Consider the following 16252-nt stretch of genomic DNA (forward strand, 5'->3'; position numbering starts at 1 on the left):
CCTCAGCTTGCAAGTCTTTGTCCTCTGTGTCCTGCTTGTGACCAGGACTGTGCCCAGAGCAGGCTGGGGGAGATTAGCAGGGAGGAGGCTCCTCCCAGGTTGCGTGCACCCTCAGCTCTGTTCTTTCTCTGGCGGTTTTGTTTTGTTGCTATCTGAAGTTGCTAAACCATGACATTTGTGTGAGGGGTAAAGCTGGTGGGTAGAGCACTGCCAGGAGGTGTGTGAGCAGAGTCTCAGGATCTGAAGTGAGAAGCAGAGCCCATCCCTGGGGTTTCACTCCCCAGTCCTGAGCTGGCTGGAGATGCCCCAAGCCAGTGAAGGGCCCGAGTGGCTGTTGGGTGTCTGTACCCCTGTTGCCAACAACACTGTGCTGGGGATCTGCTGCGGCGAGGGTGACTCTGCCCCAGCTCAGAGTGAGTCATGGCACAGAGCTGAAGGCGGTTGGCTCCCTGGAAACGCTGGGTAAACAGCAAAACACAGGCCATGGGGGCTTGAAACTGTTACGGGGTGCCTGTCCCCTCCTGTCCTGACAGTCCTGACAGGGACCCAACTGCAATTGTGTTTGTGCTGCCAATTTCACTGCAGTGGGTGTTGGGGTGCTGCTGGGAAGTTGTGTGCCTCTCCTTCCACACCTCTCTGCCTGGGGCTCTGGTGGTGAACATCTGATTTGGCCTGGCTGCACCCCACCCCCAGCTGCACTTGGGGGATGCAGTGATGGTGTTTGCAGACCGGAGCCCTGTTTGCCACCTCCCGCAGCCCCCTACTCTGTCCCTTCCCTATGGCCCTGGGATCCCCCACAGCCTTCAAATGCCTCTGTATGGGGAGGGTGGGACATGCAATAGCAGCCAGGCAGACCCTGCTAATCGCAACCACTCCACAAAACCCACCCGCCCAAATCACCCACTGCAGATCAGCCTTCCCCCCACGGGCGGGCAGAACCTCTTCTGCTCCTACAGCATGGCGTGACACGGTGCCAGCCAATGGCACTGGGCAGCCCCACCAGAAGCCCCTCCCTGCAGCTGGCAGATGCCACCGCAGAGCTGTGCATGGGTGAGCCCGGCCCCGCCGTGTCCCCGGGGTCCCCTGGGACCAGCGGGGCAGGAACCGAGCACTCAGCGAGCCTGTGGGTGCAGGGGCCAAGGGTGCACAGGGCCTGCTCTGCACCTCCTGCTCCATCTGGGTGGCTCTCCAGCACCCAAAGACCTCTTTTGCAGAGGCACAGGCTCTGAACAAAGCAGCTCCCGAAATAGGATCGGTTCAGCCACCCCCCTGCCCTGGGGCCAGTCAAGTCCCTATGGTGGGGAGGGGATGAGGGTTAATGGGGCACTGGGGGACCTCCTTGTGCTGCCCCGCTTCCCAGCTGATTCATGGCACCCCAAGGGTTAAAGCACTGGGCAGGAAATTTCTAAGAAATGTCTGATTTGAGAAAAAACGAGAAGCTGCTGCTGCCCTGAGCTGGAAGGGAGGGAGAGGAGGAAGGATGCTGCCCAGCCCTGGTCCCTGCCTGGCTCCCCTGACCTGCCCTGAGTGTGCAAATGTGGCATTGAGAGGAGGGAATACACACACACACACACGACTCCTTGTCCCTGTGTCTGGGGTGGGGAAGGATGGAAAATGGAGATGGGAATGGTGTTGGGGGTAGAGCTGAGGGTGAGGATGGGGTGTGATGGAGATGGGATATGGTGGGGATGGAGATGGAGTGGAGTGGGGATGCTGGTAGGATGAGGATGGAAGTGGAGCTGAGGTGGGATGAGAATGAGGATTGGGATGGAGATGAGATGGGGATGCAAGGGAGAGAGGAAGAGAAAGGTAGATGGGATGAGGATATGTCCTTCTCCTTCCCTGCTGGAACAGGAGGAACAGGCCAGGAGCCCTGCTCAGATTAGGGGAATGATGGAGAAAGGAGGTTGAGGACTTTCCATTGCAGAGCAGGGAGTGCACAGAGAGCTGATGCTCAGTGCAGCGCGTGTGGGGAAGCAGCTGCCTGGGAGGCCGTTTGGAGCAGCATGGGGAGAGCAAAAAGGTTTGGAGGCCCACCCATGGGCCAGGGGTACCTGGGGAGATACCCCCCAACTCCACACGTCCTGCAATGCTCCCTGCTGGGCTCTGTGTGCTGGGAGCCCATCTGGGAGGACTCTGCTGCAGCCAAAGCCGTCGGCCTTATGCAAGCGTCCCTCCCTGCTCCTTGAACGCCATGTCCCAGCCCGGCCCAGCCCCGCGGGAACTTCACAGATAAACTCGTGGCTGGGATTTTCCACGCAGTCCTCACAGCCCATTTCACCCCGTGGATCCAGATCAGCTTGCTGGGCTGGGGTTAGCCCACCTTGGGCTGCCTGGGACCACTCTCAGACCCAGACACCCTTTGGGAAGGGAAAACTGTGCTATGAAATGGAGGGTCCCACAGCAGAGCAGCGTGAGTCGTGGCTGCCTGAGCAAGCTGTGAGTCAGTGCTTGGTGTGGTGGAGATCTGAGCATTGCAGGGCTGAGAACTGGCCAGAGCCTGCACATGAGTAAGGGCTGCATGGGCTCTGCCATCAGCAGCCCCCCAGGACACCTGCACACCCTCCCCAGCTGGGCACTGCCCTGTAGGAGAAGCCAGAAGAGAGGGTAGATGTGGGCAGAGGATGAGCCAGTGACAAGACTGGGGTATACAAGAATCATCACCCAGGGACCCCTTCAGCAGGGTAGATGGGGATGAGCAGAGGGACTACCCCCCCAGTGTGGGGCTGCACCTGGACCTGGGGTGGTGCCAGAGGGTTGAGAATATGCTCAGAGCTGGGTCCTAGTCCAGTTTGTCTCCTCTCCCTTGTGCTGTGCCTCTGTTTCTGCTCTGCAGCATTTCATGTCCCCTGGGAAAGGGATTTCTCCTGGGCATTGGAGAAGGTCCACGGCAGGGCCAGGCTGGGACCCTGGTGCTGGGGAGGAGGCTGCAGCCAGGATCAGGTCCCAGGCTCAGGACAGGCGGACAGGCCAGGAGCTGTGTCCAGGCTCCTGCAGAGCTGTTGGCATGCCCGCCCACCATGGCATGCCACAGCCATGCCCTTCTCCAGCTCTGCCTGGCACCTGTGGGATGCAGGCAACACCTCCTGGAACAGCACAAGCTGTCCTGGACCAGAGGCTGTCGGTGTCCCAGTGTGTTCCCCAGCACCGTTATACAACACCAGAACCAGCCCCAACCTGTGCCGCCTGCACAGGGCTGCCACGGGCCCAGCCTCCAGCCCCACTGGGGTTTGATCCTGCTGGCAGGTGGTGGGGATGCTTCCCTGCCACCCCCCACGGGGACCGCCTGTGGGGAGGGTGCTCAGTGTCAGGGTGGGGGCCATGGGCAGTGTTCTGGGGGTACACTGTGTTCCCCAGCGGTTTGTGGTCCCTGGCACCCTGCCCTGGCACCCGCTACAGTCACTTGCTGGTGCCAGGAAATAGAAATAAACATCAGGCAGTCACCAGGCAGCGGGACCACAGGCAGCCCGAGACACCCCCAGCACCGTGGCACTTCTGCCTGGGGACACCTGAAGGGAGCAGGCAGATGTTCCTGCCCAGCCAGCTCCTGCTCTCCACCCTCAGGTGTCCTTCACACATCCTCACGGACCACAGGGTGAGTTTTTCCATTGGGAAAAAAGAATTGAAAGGCCTCAAACACCTACATGGGCTGTGGGCTGCAACGTCTCCTCAGCTTTGGTCAGAGGTGAGACACAGGGTCTAACTGTCCCTGCGTGTGTCACAGGAGTGTTATGATTTGGGGAGCAGCCCTGTCTGCCCCTTTCCCCCTAGCCAACTGGAGAAGGGGGAGCCCAGAGAGGAGTCCTCTGCCTGCAGACTGCTACAGGTCAGCAAAGGAGAGCCATAGCTGTGTCCCCACGGTCAGGTGACTTTGTGTCCCAGGGTGATCTTCTGGACAGCTGCTACCCAGGCAGGGACATGGTGGGAGCTGCTGTTGTAAGTTGGAAAAGGATTTCAGCTTCCAAGGCAGAAATAGCCCTGAGGATCTGAGCAAGAGGGGAGTGAAAGTGATGGTGTCTGAGGACTGCAGTAAAGATAAGTGGGAAATGATGTCGAACAAAGGCATCGATTACAATTGGAGCTGAGGAAGGTAGAAACCGGCTGGGTCTTGCTGGAGCGTGAAAGGAGTGCACAAGACAGACAAGCAACCTGAGATTCCTCCAGCCTGTCCATGCCAGAGCTGGAGGACTGAGCGTGACTGCTCCATGAGGTTAATGGGATCTATTGCAGGCGATAAGGAGGCTGCTAAGCAGTAACATGTTCCCAAGAAACTGAACTTCCTCATTCCTGGCAAGAAAGGGAGATTCATTCAGAGTAAACAGCAACAGAATAAATAAATGAATTAGAAACAGCAAGTTCTCGAATGAACTCCCCAGGGACCAAGAAGTATTTCCTGTAGGAAGAGCCACGCTCGGAGCAAACACTCCTGCCCCGGGGACTGCCACATAATGAATGAGCAATGGGAGCTAAAGAAGGTGCCAGGGATTAGCCAGGATTTAGGGGCCTGGGGGACCTGGCCGATTTGCTTTAATTGATCATTAGAAACAGCATAATCCCTGGGAAAAATCAGTCTGGGAAATCCTGGCATCCAGGCTCCAAGAGGAGTTTGCTGAGGTTTACAAGAGGGCACAAGTCATGGAGGGCTTGTCCCCATCTCAGAGGGGGGATGTGGAACAGAAGAGGCTCAGCTTACCTCACCAACACCCCCCGAGGCTGGCCCCTGCCTGGCTGGGACCCCCACCCAGCAGTAGGCACAGACAACCTGCCTGTACTGCCCAGCCCAGGGCAGCACTCAGGAAGGAGCCTGGGGGCAGGATGGAGGGGTGTGGGCTGTTTTGCATCCTGGAGAAGGCTCACCCCTCCATCTCACCCCTCAACATCCCAGTGCCACCCCAAATCCAGGACTATAGGCTATGCCTGGGGATGGGGCAGGCTGGTGACCAGAGTACAGGAGATACTGAGGCAGCTCTGTGCCAGGTTAACACTGTCCCCAAACAATGCCATGAATATTTCCCCTGAGCTCAGCACTCAGGTTTCTGTGTGAGATGTTTAAGGTCCGTCCTGCCAGCCTTCCCAACCCTGTCAATGGTTACCCAGAAGGGAGGTTGCCCAAGAGCCACCAGGACAGGAACAGATCAGGCACGACACCCCCGAGCAAACACAAACAGCCCTGGCCAGGGCAGGGTGCCAGCTCCTGCAGCAGCCCTTTGCTGACACAGCCAGGCCAGCCCCCTGCCTTGTCACCCAAGGGCCATTAGTGGGACAGCCGAGACACCCCAGAGGACCTTGACCCTCCTGCTGCCCCTGCAAAGCCAGTATCCCATTGCCACAGTGGGAGATGATTCTGCAGAGGATGCTCACCCCTTCGCTCCTGCGTGCCACACATTTGCTGAGGCAGACGTGCCAGGGAGGAGGGCACCCAGCACTGTACCAGCAGAGGAATGTGGGTGCAGACACACCCCAATGGTGCAGCCCCTTCCCCAGAGCCCTTGTCTCAGGGCTGCTCCGTGGCCCCTATCCTGTTTGGGGACCCAGAGGCAGCGGCAAAGGCATTGATAATGCCAGGATGCCCTGTACCCCGTGTCCCTCAGGAAGGGACTGGACCTGCTTGCCAGGCATGGGATTCTGTGTCCTGACACCCACCCCACCACAGCTCAGCTGCCCTGTGCAGGCAGTGCCCAGGCAGGGCCCCCTGGGGCAGAGGAGACCCTGCAAAGGGACAATGCTGGGGCTGCAGAGCCTCCCCTGCAGCCAGTGGGGTCACAGAGACCAGAGGCCCTGGTGTTGGCAGGCAATGGTGTCTGTTTTGTCTGAGCCCTCCTCCAATCCCACCAGCTTCTGCCCGGGCTCTGCCTAATGAACCCGATGGGGTTAGGGATTGACTCCCAAGCAGATATCCTGGGCTGTAGGATCACAGGCTGGAGTCTCCACCATAGCTTTTGGTCCTTGTTGTTTGCTGTGGAACCTCCCCAGGTCCCCATGCAAAAACTACCTATCATCCCTGATGGCTGAAGCCATCTCAGGGGTACTCAGGGCTTGGAGGAGGTGGCAGAGATGGTCTGTGAGAAGCTGTCACCTTCCTGGAGGATGTGTGGGCTCTGTCTGTACTTGCACCGGTGCAAAGCAGCATGGCATTTCCAGTCTTGCCCCTCTGCCCACAAAGGAACTTCCTCCCGAATCTGTCTCTACTCTCCCCCCAATCATTTGGCAATTCTTCCATGCCTTCAGCAGGAGACAAACTGGGAAGGTCAAAGATGGGTGATACGAGCTGCATGGTGGTATGGGGTCAAGGGTAGATGGTCCCACAGATGGGAGGGGAGGTGTTGGTGGGGGCTGACAGGCACTGGGTCAGTGGCTGCTGCCTTGCCAGAGCCCTGTTATTCATTCTCCAGGAGGGAGACCTTTGGACTGTGGAAAGTTCAAGGCTCAGGGAGGGTGAAGGTAGAGTCCAGAGTCGGGTCTGTCTGTCCATCGTCTGGGGTGGCTGCAGGGCTGGGGATGCCTGTTGGGGCCGGTGCTGATGCGTTACACGGGGGCTGGTGAAGCTCTTCCAGCAGCAAAGCCCATGCACCAGAAGACCCTTTGTAGCTCACCCACATCCCCCTCAGTTTGGTGTCAGGGGGGTCAGACCCCAGCAGCCCCAGTGCGGACTGGGGGGCTGCGAGGATGGGGCATGCAGAGCCCTGGCTCTGGTTTGGGAAGGTCCAAGCTGTGGTGCCACCATGTCAGAGCATGAAGGGGCTCCCTGAGGATGACTGGAGGCCTGGGGACAGCTGCAGGAGAGCTGCGGGGTCTCTTCGGGCTGTCTCCATCCCAGGCTGTGCTCAGACAGTCTTGGCAGCAGGCTGGGACCACCGGCCAACGCGGCTGCCAACCAGGGCCGGCTTCCTCCCGTGGAGGCTCCCAATTAAACCGATTTCTTGGACGGCTCCAGCCATGCAGGAGTCAGCGGCTTTGTAGTTGTGCAGCCCCTCGGGCCACCCCCGGGGTCTCCCTGTCCTTCGGTGCCCTCCCCGTCCTCGGGGCAGCACCTGCTCCCTGGTACCACACGTGGCCCCGGTACCGGGGCAGTGCCGCCGGCTCCGCGGCTCGCCATGAGCCTCATTGGGAACATATCCCAGCGGGAGCCGAACCCCGGGGACTGTCCCGGCCTGGCCAGGCGAAAACAAGGCAGCGCCGTGCTGGGATGTGATCCGCAGCCGCCTCTGAAGCTGCCGCCCGGGCCGGGCTGGCCGGTGCCAGCCCGCTGTGCCCAGGAGCCGTGGCGCCGAGCAAAGTGGCACATCAAAGTCCTCACTGCCCCAGCTCCCCACAGACCCCGGCCAAGCGCAAAAAGAGGATTTGGCTGGGAAGTGGCAGGGAAGGCGGGGAGGCAAGGCCAGGGCCCCACGGGGATGGGGGCTGCCGGGGACAGGGGTGTCTCCCTCCTCGCTGCACCCTCTCTCTTCTCCCTGCACCCCCTGCCTCTCATCGCAACCTCAGCCCTGGCACTGAGCGGCTGTGATGGAGCAGACACGGGAGCACCCGGTTGGAATGCGGTGGAGCCCAGCTTGACGGCACAGCCGCCGCTGGTGGCTGGGGACAGAGGGGACAATAGTCGTGAGAGCTGAGCGGTTCAGCCCACGGCGCAGGACAGATGGACGGACGGACGGACAGCACAGTGACAGGGACCTGCCCAGTGAGACGGCAGGCTGCCCCGAGGTCCCAGAGCCGTAATCCCAGGGAGACAGACCCCAGGGCCTCCAAAACGGGTGGGACAGGGAAGGGACACGTCCCTGGGTCCCTGTGGGTCCGTGCTAGGGACATGGGCTGGGGCTGGCCAGCTGCTGGCAGCAGTTTGGGAATTCAGATCCCAGGGGGAAACACGGTAGAAATCTCTGGAAATCTCTGGTACCGCCCAGAGCCTGAACTCCCCCAGAGCCAGACCCGGAGGGCAGCTGGACCCAGGATTGTAGCGATCCCGGGTGGCCGAAGACCAAGAGGCTGTCTGCCTGCGGGCCCTGGCAGTCAGCATAATTGTTATTGTGATCATAACAGCTACTACTTGCTACAATTACATCACTGATGTCATCATCGCCATTATCGTTTCACTCACAAACTGCTACCCCAAGGGCAGGAAGCTCCTTTGTTGGGGGAACCCCAGTCCCTTGTCCTGCCCTCTGTCCCCTCTCTCTGGGAGGACGGACAGCCCGGACTCCACTTTAATGCTTGCGGGTGCCTTGGTGTCCGGGCTGGACCCTGACAGACAGATGGGGCTGGACCAGGACTGACAGCTCCAAAGCACCCTGTTGATCCAGGGGATGTGTCTCTTCCCTGCCAGCAGCTCACCCTGTCCCCAGGACCTGGCAGGGTGTCACCTGGAGGATAGCCACAGCTGGTGTCACTGGCCGGCGCTCTGCCTCTGCCCTTCGTGGGAAGGAACCACTTGGCTTTCCAGCTCTCCTCCTGCCCCAGCAAACATTTCCCTTAATGGACAGATTATCAGGGAATTAGGGGTTTGTGCGGTAAGGTCTGGTCTGTGGGCAGATGAGGGACAGGGATTACCCTGAGACAGTGGCTTAGTGCCAGCACGTCAGGGAGCTGAGCCCCAGGAGAACTGAGGCCCAAAAACCTGTTAGTGCCTGGGCTCTGCTCCCTCCGTGTCACCTGCCTGAGGTCCCAAGGGGTCCTGCTGGATGGCTGGGGCTCTCACCTTTACTAGAGGCTAGACAGTGGAACCAAACCTCCTCATGTGGTCCAGCAGAGCCTGGGAAGCAAATTGCCCAAAAGCTTACCAGCTGCCCTGGGCACGGGGAAACAATCCCCAGCTTCCTGTAACTGCTTGGTCTTCCCCAGTGTCTCATTTATGAGAAGCACATGGGCACCCAGCACAGGCAGCCCACACTCAGCACAGGTCACCCATCCCTCCACCCCTGCCTTTGCCCTTGGCTGCCTGCTTCCTTCGGGATGCCATGGTGCAGCACAGCAGCCAGTACTTGGGGACGGGCAACCTGGCAGGGGTGAACACCAGGACCACCCTGGGGCATTCCTGGCCAGCCCCTGCTCTGCTCTGCTGCCTGCAGCGTGCCTGTGACAGTGCTCACACATCTGCTGAATGCCACTGTGTCGCTGCACCCAGGGGAGGAAGGTTCTTCTCATCCAGAGAGCAAATCCCTCCTCTGAGCAGTGCCAGGATTGCTCTGAGGGGATTGCAGGGCTGCCTGGGAATTCTCCCCACCACCCTGGGGCTGCAACCTCATGCCCAGGGGGAAGGAGCACAAGTGCTGGGATGTGGAAGCACACACAGAGACCCTTCAGGGGATCTTGGGTTGAGTGTCCCACCTGTGCCCAAGTCCCTGAGGCTGTGATCTCTCTGAAAAGCCCTATCAGGGATATTGAAAGGACATATGGCTGCTGTTTCCCAGTACAGAGATGCCAGCAGTGCCAATGCCCCCACAGGGACACCTCAGCCCTGCATAAAGTATGCTTGCTATCCAGTGTTTCTATCCAGCTGCATTCTGACCCCGAATCCCAGCAACTCCCAGTCCCCCAACTCCCCCTGTCAGGCCCTTCCCCTCCACCTGCCCAACACAAAATATTTGCCTCCTGGTGAGCCGTGGGCACGGCTGGCAGAGCCAGGCTGGGTCAGGCTGTGCACTGTCTGGGTGCCACCAGGGAGCTGAGAACAGCATGACTGCACCATGGGAAAGCTGTGAGAATAATTAATTCAGGCACAGGCTTGGGGACGGGATAGATTTTCCAGGGCTGGGGTCAGGCAAGAAGAAAATGTCCTTGCAGCACATGGGTGCCTAAGCAGCCCCAGTGTGCCAGTCAGTCCTTGGACAACCAGCAATCCAGCACATCTGTACTCTGCCTGCTATACCCATTGCTAAGCCAAAAATGCTAAGCCATTCCCTGCCCTCCTTCCCTGAGCAGCAGGACTGATGGAGCTGGAAAGCTCATGGGGAAGGCTGAGGAGGAAAACCAAACCCTGAGCCTGTCCTGGTCCTTCTGCTTGCAGCCTCTCCTGCTGTACCCCATCACCAGGATGAGTCCCATCACTGATGGGTTGTCCACTGTGGCTCAGCCAGCTCTCACCTTCAGCCTCCTTCTCCCACAAGCCTGCAAACTGCCTCAGAGCAGCCTCACTGTGCCCACCAGCTCCCACACCTTCTGCCCTTCTTGTCAGCCCAAGGGCTGGCAGCACAGGGTGGTCTCCTCCAGGGCAGCTTCCAGAGGTGGATCCACAATACTGGGGTAGGAAATGGAATGCCTTCGAAAGCATCCAGGCAACCTCTACTCATCCCATTCCAGGTGTCTTGGTTAGAGATTGTTTGGAGTGGGGAGCACATGTACCCACATGTCCCAACCCAGGCACTCATGCCCGGGTGGGATGAGGAAGGAACTCAAGGTACTTTCCAGTCCAAACCACTGCCAAGAGGGATCAGCTCCCAGACACATCAAAACCAGAACATTTTCTTCCTGTTTCAAGCTTGATTTTTGCATCAGGGCAGGTTATTTTTAACTGAAGCCACAAACCTGGAAACAGGCACTGTTCTCCTGTTAACTTTGTTTCTTTTGAGAATCCCCCAATTTTCAGGTCTAAAAGACTCCACAGACAATGCTTGACTAGTGTGAAGGAAGCCTGCTGGGGAGGACCTCTGGAATGAAAGATGAGATGTGCTGAGCCCTGTATTTTTAGAAGCTGGATCTTTCCCTGGACCTTCCCTTACCTGCCTTGCTTTGACCCTTTGAACTCCAGATCTCCAGACCAAGCTGCCTGGAAGCACTCAAGGAGCTTCTGCCCCCAGCAGTGCTGTGCTGCTGCTGAAAAAACGTTATGCAGAAGTGGCCTTGTTTTTTGTTTCCAGCTGGTCTACTTTGAGGTGTTTACCATGTAGATGATGTTCATCACGCTTGATGTACCCTCCCTGGAGGGGGAAGGTGCTTGGAAGGTGCCGCTCGTGTTGCAGGGGCTGATGCAAGAGGCGTGCCCAGGGCTGTGTGTGTGCAGCAGTGCTGGCAGGACCAGACCATCCCAGCCTGTGCCCAGCAGGGTACATGACACCCTGTGATGCAGGAAAGCCCTGAGTTACTCACACAGGATGACTCTGCGGAGATGTGTCCCGGGAACGTCTGCGGATCCCTTGGTGCAGGGTCCCGACAGAGCCTGGATACGCACAGCACTGACCCACAGCCCCCTCCATGCCTGGGCCCTGATGATGTCTGTCCTGGCCACGCTGAGGGAGCTGCTGGTTGGACCATTACCATGTTTGGTTGTTTTTGAGCTGGCAGATGACTCAGATCTTAGTTCCTGGGATTGTTTACGCAGGCGGGCGGGAGCGGAGGAGCATGTGCCGGCGTGGCTGGCAGCGCGGTGGCCATGCAGTGCCTGGCATGCCTCCGGCGTGCCACTGGGATGGACACCTGCTCCCAGGATTGTGCCAGGGACAGCAAGGGACAGTGAGAGCTGGCTGGATCCCCGCCAAGCACAGGCAGACTCCAGCGTGCAGCTCCAAGCTGGTCGTTCCAGGTTGCCTCACCCCCTCCTCACAGGATCAGCCCAGCAGCTTCTTTGTTCCTTACATGATGCTGAGGTTTACTCAGTCCTGAGTTCCTTACTTAGCCCCTCATGCTTTGCCAGCCGTGCCCGTGGCATGGCTGTGCCCCATCCCAGCTCCCTCAGCTGGCACACGTCTCCTCCCATGCCTGGCCAAGGGAGCTCGTGACATTGGGGTCCTAGAAGCCAAGCCACGTCTTGGCCTGCCTGGAACAGCAGCTCAGCAAACACAGAACAAAAAACCCCCAGGGCTGAGCACTGAGTCTCTTTCTCCCCGGCATCTGATGATGCCCACAGAGCCCCTGCAACCGTTCTCTCCACAAGGGAGGGGAGATGGATGTCTCCGGGCTTCTCCAGGTGTCTGCTCTCATCCAGATGCCACCAAAGAGCCTGAAGCAGGGCAGGCAGAGATGCAGAACACATGAAGGGGAAGGCTGCTGGGCACAGGCACTGGGTTTCCCCAGCCCTCATCTCTGAGATGCTTGGTCAGGACCCTAGGGACATGTTCACAGCCTGGGCACTGCAGTTGGCGCTTGCAGAGCCTGGGGGACATTTCTTCTTCCACAGCTTTCATCACAGCAGCCTTGTTTGCCATTAAGTGTTGATTTTGTGCTGAAAAAGCAAGGTTTTTTTTAGATTACTTGGTTCTCAGCCATGAAAACATCTGGCTTGACAAAGAAAATACTAGAAGGAAAGAGAAAAATTCATCTTCCACCTTTGTTTTTCATTCCTTGGGCTCACCCTGAGCATATCTTGGCCATGCCCAGCTCACGCTGGCACAGCCCCGCCCTGTCTCCAGTCCCAGCATTGGTCTGAGAGCAGAAACCAAAGCCTGGCCCTTCCTGCCTGCCCACAGGAAAGTGTCTTACAGCCACTGCCCAGAATAGCTCCAAAAACCTTAAAATAAGCCCCTGATGCCCACTCAGTTCCCTGAGGAAGACGTGGGAATGTGTGTGAATGTAGGAGTGGGCAAGAGGAGGGACCAGCCCAAAAAGATCATCCCGTGGGAGCATGATTTCCCCGGAGCCGTGCAGGAAAACCGCTGCTGCTGTGTGCTCAGCTTTCAGCTTCATTACCCAAAATGGGGTGAGTGATGCCATCAGCCCACACCCGCTGGCAAGAGCAGCCCCAGCCTCTGCTCACCATGATTCAGTGGTGGCCACCAGACTCCCCCAGCCCCTCCTGGCCCTGGCCAGGACAAGGATGTGATGTCCCTCGTCACCTCCAGCTTTTCTGGGATGCTCAGACATCCCAAGCTTCTCCTTATCCCCAGCAAAGGGGCCGGGAGCCAATAGCAGCTCCTGTGGGGCCCCAGGGACCCTCCCAGCCTATCCCTGCTCCAAGGGGATCCTCTGTCTCCAGGGGGATCCCCTCACCCACTATGCCCAGATCTGTTCGTGTGCTGCTGCCCTGGCCACCAACCCCTGAGTCACCACCTGACCTCTGGCACGGGCAGGGATCCCTGGACTCATATTTTCCACAGGAACCCCACACCTCACCCCATCTTTCAGTGTGGGGAGAGATGTCAACATGGTGTGATACAGAGAAGGGACGTCCCAGGAACCACCACTGTCTGCCCAGGGAACAGCAGAGGACATATCTGAGCCCTGCAGGGACACTTGGGTCCCTTTTGGGCTGCTCAGGTGCACAGGTGAATGCAGCCCCTTCCTGCCTTAGAGTTTAAAAGCCAAAGCATTGGGCCAGTAGCTATGGGGCAGCAGGGATCAGTCAGGAGCTGGGGCTGCCCAAGATGGTCTGGGGGCTCTGGAGGGGGCTCTTCAGCCTCCATCAACTTGGAGTTGGGCAAGCACTGAAAAAACATCATAATAAGAACCATGGTTGCTTGCTAATCCAAGCCTGGGCTCCTTGGGGAGCTGGCAGCCCCCAGACCCCCATGCAGACACATCACTGGTGTTTTGCAACACCCCCTCCTCCCCCTAGTGCTGCAAAATCCCCCAGTTTTGCAATGATGCAAAATTATCCCCAGAGGGATCACAGGGGGATCCATTCCTTGAGAGGGCTGGTGGGGGCCAGAGTTGTTGGAGCTGCTCCCTGAGTCCCAGCCTCTCCCCACTGCAGCCCCCCAGCCCCCTGGCCCCACCAGCACAGGCTGGAGGCTTGCGAGGAGCCAGCATCTGGAAGGGATCAGCTATGCAGGGAAAGGGGAGGGCTATAAATAGCAGCAAGTTTCCAAATCAAAGATTAAAACCAACAGCAACAAATGAAGAACACAGCCTGCAGAACTGGCTTTTCTGCCCAGCATGTTTATATATATAGTCATTTTTTTATTCCTAGCTTGTTTTCAATCTTGCCTCACTGCTGTCATGTTCTGGGTCTGTCCTCTTTCCCACTGGGCAGCTTCCCAGGGGTACATTTCTTGGAAGGCTGTAACCTCTTGAGTAGCTTTAAAATGAACCCCAGGACCCACTTTCTGCTTGTTTAGTAAAACAGCTCATGTGCTTGTTCTTGGCCAGGCAGTGCCACCAGGCTGCCCTGGATGGGCCCAGGGGTAGGGTGGAACCACAGGGAGCAGCTGGGAGGATGCTGATGCTTCATCCAAGTGGATCGGTGATGTTTTCTGGATGGCAGGAAGGTCTTGGCACCTCTGAGGAGGGGGTAGATGGACACCAGAGTTGAACTCCCATGGCTAAGAGGAGGTGTTGGTAGGGAAATGAAATGCAGAAATACTGCAGCTCTCCACGGGGTGTTGCAAGACAAGGGAGAGAGCAGAAATCACACCTTTCCCCAGCATATTGTTCCCCAGCTCAAAATCCCCAACCACAGCTCCCCAAACCCTGGGCAAGTCCCTGCTGCCTCTCCCTCTATCCAGGGCACAGAAAAAAATGGGGCAGCCTGTCCTGGGATGGGCACACATGTCCTTGTGCACAGGCCTGCTCTGAGGCCAGTGCTGCTGTGTTTATCCCAATTTTATTGCCCACTGGAGTTGTTTTTGTGGATGGTCTGAGGTTTGGCAGGCTCTCTGCTGGCTGCAGTGCCATGGTGCAGCCCAAGCCAAGATGCATGACACACACTCAGTTTTCATTTAAGAAATAACCCCATAAATCTGCTTAATGCAGCTGATGAATCATTCATGCTCTCTGTGAGCTCCAGATGAGCCTTGCTGCCCCTGCTCTGGGAAAGAAAACACAAAAAAATACTCAAGCAGCATCCCTCAAGCAGCAGCATGCCAGCACCCTTCCTGCACTCTTCTGATGGGTGGTACCAGCATCAGCAGTGGGGATGTCAGTGACAAAGAGGGAACAGGGGGTCAGCCACACTGCTTTGTCCCTACCTAGTGGGAATGTCACCTGTCAGCAGGAGCTGGATGCCCTTGGGTCTGCTGCTGCCATCGGGAAGGGGGGATGTAAGATTGGGCAGGATGCTGCTAGCCCAGCCTGCCACCAAGCTGCCACAGGGGGTCCTGGATTTTGTTCTGCAGCAAGGCTTGTGCCGTTGACCCACAGCAATGTCAGCATGTTCCCTCTCCAGATTATGGACAGTCTCCAAACTTATCCCAAAGGAAGCAATCAAGTGAGCTGTGTGCTAATTTAGGCCACAGAGAGGATGGGCAAGCCACAGGCAGTGCTGTTGCTGGGCACACAGGTGCAGGGGACAATCCTGTGCCCCCTGGAGCCTGAAGGGCTGTGGGTTCCCTACATGGTCACCCCTGCTGCCAGGGAAGAAGAGGCTCCCATGCACTCAAGTGACTTCTGAAAAGTTTAGCTCAAGCACTGCTGTGCTTTTCTTTAAATTCCCCCTTAACTACTTGATTTCTGCTGACTCTAATTTGCTGATGGTTGGAAAGATGGGGAAACAGAGGAAAGGAAGGGTTTGGTGACCACAGTTGTCCCAGAGCCCTGCAACAGCCAGGACAGGGTAGAGGCAACAGCAATTTGCACAGCTCTGGTGGGGTTGGACATGGCCCTTGCTCAGTACAGAGCCAGGGAAGACCCCAAGTGATCCATGAAGTTCTGATCCTCCTCACTGCAAGGCAAAGCAGGCTCCAAAATCCTTTTCAATAGCAGATGGAGGTGGAGACACCGACACAGCAATGAGCACTGCAAACCTGATGGGGCTGGGTGGGTGGGGTGTCCTTCTGGAAGGCTCTATCTGCAGGAGTCCCATGGTGACATACGTGAACCTCTCAGTTTTCCTTTTAAAGACAATGACACAGAAACAACGAGTTTCCTAAATTCCCAATTACGGTGGGGAAAACTTGGAAGCTTTTCTAAACATACTCTAAAAACGTCTGCAAAGGAAATGTTGCTAGAGAGACAGTGAAAATACGTGACTTGAAAGGACAAAAACCCCAAATCCTGTGACGTGATGGGGACTTAAGCTCCTGGGATCACACACTGCCCAATTCCCCCATGCCCACGTGGCAGGTCTCACCATCTCCCAGCATCTCTGGCAGCTGATGCCATCCCAGCATCCTGATGCTGTGCCCCCAGGGGACAGGACTTGTAGAGATGCCAGGAAAACCCAGGAGGAAAACCCAGGAGGAGCTGTGGAGTACTTTGCTGACACAGCACAACCCAGGAGCACTGCACTTGGCCGAGTTCAAGGTCGAGGGCTGTAAATTCCTTGTTATTTTTAGCTCCAGGATAGTAGCTGCCTGAAAACAAGGGGAAGAACAGCTGGGAACTGAAGAGGGAGGTGAGGTGCAAGAAAGGTGGTTGCTTTTGCTTGCTGAAAGAAGTACAAGGGCCAACG

At 57.5% G+C, this 16252-nt stretch overlaps 1 long non-coding RNA gene across 1 annotated transcript; it reads left to right on the forward strand.

Moving 5' to 3' along the window:
• The first annotated feature begins 3324 nt into the window (after positions 1 to 3324).
• LOC139802565 (uncharacterized) lies at positions 3325 to 12242 on the forward strand. Its single transcript, XR_011728691.1, has 2 exons — positions 3325 to 3685; positions 10580 to 12242. It is a non-coding gene; the product is annotated as an uncharacterized lncRNA (long non-coding RNA).
• The last annotated feature ends 4010 nt before the right edge of the window (positions 12243 to 16252 follow it).

Source organism: Heliangelus exortis, chromosome 14, assembly GCF_036169615.1.
Source record: "Heliangelus exortis chromosome 14, bHelExo1.hap1, whole genome shotgun sequence".
Classification (NCBI taxonomy): Eukaryota; Metazoa; Chordata; class Aves; order Apodiformes; family Trochilidae; genus Heliangelus; species Heliangelus exortis.